Raw genomic sequence first — 5,562 nt, 5'->3', positions numbered from 1 at the left:
ATTGTCTGGTCAGCTCTGATACCATGTTCTCTATTGTCTGGTCATCTCTGATACCATGTTCTCTATTGTCTGGTCAGCTCTGATACCATGTTCTCTATTGACTGGTCAGCTCTGATACATACCATGTTCTCTATTGACTGGTCAGCTCTGATACATACCATGTTCTCTATTGACTGGTCAGCTCTGATACATACAGTCAGTAACATATAACATGAAAGGTCTTGTGGGTTTAAGGTTTATCTAGCTCAGAAATACCTACAAATGGCCTAGTCAAACAGTGGCCCAACTCTGGGTTGTCTGAACTGATACCTTAATCATAAGGGTGTGTGTGTGTGTGTGTGTGTGTGTGTGTGTGTGTGTGTGTGTGTGTGTGTGTGTGTGTGTGTGTGTGTGTGTGTGTGTGTGTGTGTGTGTGTGTGTGTGTGTGTGTGTGTGTGTGTGTGTGTGAGTGTGTGTGCTTTTGTGTGTGTGTGTGTGTGTGTGTGTGTGTGTGCTTTTGTGTGTGTGTGTGTGCTTTTGTGTGGTGTGTGTGTGTGTGTGTGTGTGTGTGTGTGTGTGTGTGTGTGTGTGTGTGTGTGTGTGCTTTTGTGTGTACTTTTATGTGTCTGATAACTCCTAGGATGCCAGCAGTGATAAGACAGCGGTAAAACTTCAAGGTGACAATGTGGATCAACGCCCCCCAGTTGAACAGAGAATCAGACGAACAAACAGAGATCTCACAGTTTTATGATATTGGGAAAGTGTTGTAAATGTTGTGGTCAGTGTTCTGATTTGCTGAACAAATGTTACCATGAAATACGATAAGACCTTTGAGGCGGGTGCCTGCGTGTGTCCAACGGCACGCAAGTTATCACTGATACACGTCGTAATGTCTGATGATTCAGGAAGCAGACACACGTAAAGATACTCTCGGGCCAGTTGTTAGGCTGAGATGAATGTTATCAAGGTCAGCTGTGAGATGCTTTAAAAAAAGTTAAACAAATATTGTCAGAATTGGAATGTTTGATGACCTCCAAAAAAATACAACTGAAATGGAATTGAGGAACTGGAAATATCTATTCAATAGGAACCCTATGGGACAGTGCAGTGATTGGTTGATACAGGGCCTATGCAGTGCAGTGATTGGTGGATACAGGGCCTATGCAGTGCAGTGATTGGTTGATACAGGACCTATACAGTGCAGTGATTGGTTGATACAAGGCCTATGCAGTGCAGTGATTGGTTGATACAGGGCCTATGCAGTGCAGTGATTGGTTGATACAGGGCCTATGCAGTGCAGTGATTGGTTGATACAGGGCCTATGCAGTGCAGTGATTGGTTGATACAGGGCCTATGTAGTGCAGTGATTGGTTGATACAGGACCTATGCAGCGCAGTGATTGGTTGATACAGGGCCTATGCAGTGCAATGATTGGTTGATACAGGGCCTATGCAGTGCAGTGATTGGTTGATACAGGGCATATGCAGTGCAGTGATTGGTTGATACAGGGCCTATGCAGTGCAGTGATTGGTTGATACAGGGCCTGTGCAGTGCAGTGATTGGTTGATACAGGACCTATGCAGTGATTGGTTGATACAGGACCTATGCAGTGCAGTGATTGGTTGATACAGGACCTATGCAGTGCAGTGATTGGTTGATACAGGACCTATGCAGTGCAGTGATTGGTTGATACAGGACCTATGCAGTGCAGTGATTGGTTGATACAGGGCCTATGCAGTGCAGTGATTGGTTGATACAGGACCTATGCAGTGCAGTGATTGGTTGATACAGGACCTATGCAGTGCAGTGATTGGTTGATACAGGACCTATGCAGTGCAGTGATTGGTTGATACAGGACCTATGCAGTGCAGTGATTGGTTGATACAGGACCTATGCAGTGCAGTGATTGGTTGATACAGGACCTATGCAGTGCAGTGATTGGTTGATACAGGGCCTATGCAGTGCAGTGATTGGTTGATACAGGACCTATGCAGTGCAGTGATTGGTTGATACAGGACCTATGCAGTGCAGTGATTGGTTGATACAGGACCTATGCAGTGCAGTGATTGGTTGATACAGGACCTATGCAGTGTAGTGATTGTCAGGTCTCAGACTAAGTATGTCTCTTATCTCCTCCCTGCCTCCCTCATCCAAGTAGCACTGTACTCTCTCAGCCCACGTCAAGCACCTGGTACAACCGTTTGAAGACACATCCACCCCAGTGGGATTGAAACATTGTCTGTTGTGCGTCTTGGTAAACCAGTTGTTTTTGGGAGGGGGAGGGGGGGGTCCTGTCCAGTACCTGATTGTTTTCGTGTTTCACCACCACTGGAAAAAATCCAGTTAACAGAGATTGTGGTTTTCAGGTCTCAGTCTCTATATCTTATCTCCTCCTTCCCTCACTCCTTCCCTCAGGCTGTTAAATTCTCCTCAAACAATACTTCCTTCAGCAGCTGTACTGTAAATCATGCCCTGTTCATGTCTTGTTTCCAGAGGCCTTAGGCAAACACACCTTAGGGATTAGGAGTTTGAACAGGTGTCCTAGTGTGGTCTGATGTTCACCTCTGGACAGCCTCACCCTCCCTTCCCCTTACATTAACCTCCCTCACCCTCCCTTCCCCTTACCTTAACCTCCCTTCACCCTCCCTTCCCCTTACATTAACCTCCCTCACCCTCCCTTCCCCTTACCTTAACCTCCCTTCACCCTCCCTTCCCCTTACCTTAACCTCCCTCACCCTCCCTTCACCTTACCTTAACCTCCCTCACCCTCCCTTCACCTTACCTTAACCTCCCTCACCCTCCCTTCACCTTACCTTAACCTCCCTCACCCTCCCTTCACCCTCCCTTCCCCTTACCTTAATCTCCCTTCACCCTCCCTTCCCCTTACCCTCCCTCACCCTCCCTTCACCTTACCTTAACCTCCCTCACCCTCCCTTCACCCTCCCTTCCCCTTACCTTAACCTCCCTTAACCTCCCTCAACCTCATCCTCCCTCCCTCACCCTCCCTTCCCCTTCCCTCAACCTCCCTCAACATCCCTCACCCTCCCTCCCCCTTCCCTTAACCTCCCTCACCCTCCCTTCCAGGACAAAAGGACCACAACACAGACAGACAGACAGACAGACAGACAGACAGACAGACAGACAGACAGACAGACAGACAGACAGACAGACAGACAGACAGACAGACAGACAGACAGACAGACAGACAGACAGACAGACAGACAGAACAAATTAAGATGAAGGACCTACAGGTCAAGTGTCACTGGGGTCACGTTTGTTTTGCTCCTGAAACATGGAAAGGAAAGCCTTAACAAACATCAAAATAAACTGTTACTTTCTTTCCCCTTACTTTAATTCCATTCATTTACTTATATCCCTTTAATTCCATTCATTTACTTATATCCCTTTAATTCCATTCATTTACTTATATCCCTTTAATTCCATTCATTTACTTATATCCCTTTAATTCCATTCATTTACTTATATCCCTTTAATTCCATTAATTTACTTATATCCCATTAATTCCATTAGTTTACTTATATCCCGTTAATTCCATTAGTTTACTTATATCCCGTTAATTCCATTAGTTTACTTATATCCCTTTAATTCCATTAATTTACTTATATCCCTTTAATTCCATTAATATACTTATATCCCTTTAATTCCATTCATTTACACTTGCTATCCCTTAAATCCTCCTTAAAACGGCAATAAGCAGTTGAAACAATAACAAAACGTCTATCCTACCCCTGTTTCGGTATGGATGCAGGGACTGACCATCCATGATATCAAAATTGTAGTTTTAACCATGTTGTAAGGCTATGCAGTGTTTGTTTACATTTACTTTCCTTGGAAACATTGGAGTGAAAACAAGCGTATATTTTTGGTTCTGGTGGGGTGTGATAGATGAACTGAGAATTTTATATACGTTATATTTTTCAAGAATCAAAATGGGTACATTTCATTAATGGATGAAGCAAATTCAGAGTGTCCCTTTAATCTATACAGAAATCATTATGTATATATGACAATATTTAATTCAAAACATCCTCTTTATTACATACAAACAAAATGACAACATGTATCTTTAGACTTTGAAACAAGTTTGAAACATTGGTGTAGATTGCGTGGGTGAGGTGTTCCATTGTCCACCTGGATTATTAGGCTGGGCCCTATTAGGCTGGGCCCTGGGGATTTTCAACACACGCACGAGCAAACGTAAACACAAAGATAGAATTAACAAAAACACAGTTTAATTCAGTTGCTAGGATACCTGAGGAGACAGCACCATTAGGCCTATAAACACCCATTCTACTTGGTTTGTTGATTGACCATTTTTTTTTTTTTTAACTAGGAACAGTGGGTTAAGAACAAATTCTTATTTACAATGACCTGCCTAGGAACAGTGGGTTAACTTCCTTGTTCAGGGGCAGAACGACAGATTTTTACCTTGTCAGCTCGGAGATCTGAACTAGCGACCTTTCGGTTACTGGCCCAACGCTCTAACCACTAGGCTACCTGCTGGTTACTGGCCCAACGCTCTAACCACTAGGCTACCTGCTGGTTACTGGCCCAACGCTCTAACCACTAGGCTACCTGCTGGTTACTGGCCCAACACTCTAACCACTAGGCTACCTGCTGGTTACTGGCCCAACACTCTAACCACTAGACTACCTGCTGGTTACTGGCCCAACGCTCTAACCACTAGGCTACCTGCTGGTTACTGGCCCAACGCTCTAACCACTAGGCTACCTGCTGGTTACTGGCCCAACGCTCTAACCACTAGGCTACCTGCTGGTTACTGGCCCAACGCTCTAACCACTAGGCTACCTGCTGGTTACTGGCCCAACGCTCTAACCACTAGGCTACCTGCTGGTTACTGGCCCAACGCTCTAACCACTAGGCTACCTGCTGGTTACTGGCCCAACGCTCTAACCACTAGGCTACCTGCTGGTTACTGGCCCAACGCTCTAACCACTAGGCTACCTGCTGGTTACTGGCCCAACGCTCTAACCACTAGGCTACCTGCTGGTTACTGGCCCAACGCTCTAACCACTAGGCTACCTGCTGGTTACTGGCCCAATGCTCTAACCACTAGGCTACCTGCTGGTTACTGGCCCAACGCTCTAACCACTAGGCTACCTGCCCCCCCTACACTCTAACCACTAGGCTACCTGCTGGTTACTGGCCCAACACTCTAACCACTAGGCTACCTGCTGGTTACTGGCCCAACGCTCTAACCACTAGGCTACCTGCTGGTTATTGGCCCAACACTCTAACCACTAGGCTACCTGCTGGTTACTGGCCCAACGCTCTAACCACTAGGCTACCTGCTGGTTACTGGCCCAACACTCTAACCACTAGTCTACCTGCTGGTTACTGGCCCAACGCTCTAACCCCTAGGCTACCTGCTGGTTACTGGCCCAACACTCTAACCACTAGGCTACCTGCTGGTTACTGGCCCAACGCTCTAACCACTAGGCTACCTGCTGGTTACTGGCCCAATGCTCTAACCGCTAGACTACCTGCTGGTTACTGGCCCAACGCTCTAACCACTAGGCTACCTGCTGGTTACTGGCCCAA

This window comes from Salvelinus namaycush, unplaced genomic scaffold, assembly GCF_016432855.1.
Source record: "Salvelinus namaycush isolate Seneca unplaced genomic scaffold, SaNama_1.0 Scaffold1205, whole genome shotgun sequence".
In the NCBI taxonomy this organism is placed as follows: Eukaryota; Metazoa; Chordata; class Actinopteri; order Salmoniformes; family Salmonidae; genus Salvelinus; species Salvelinus namaycush.
Note: the sequence above shows the minus strand (reverse complement) of the source record.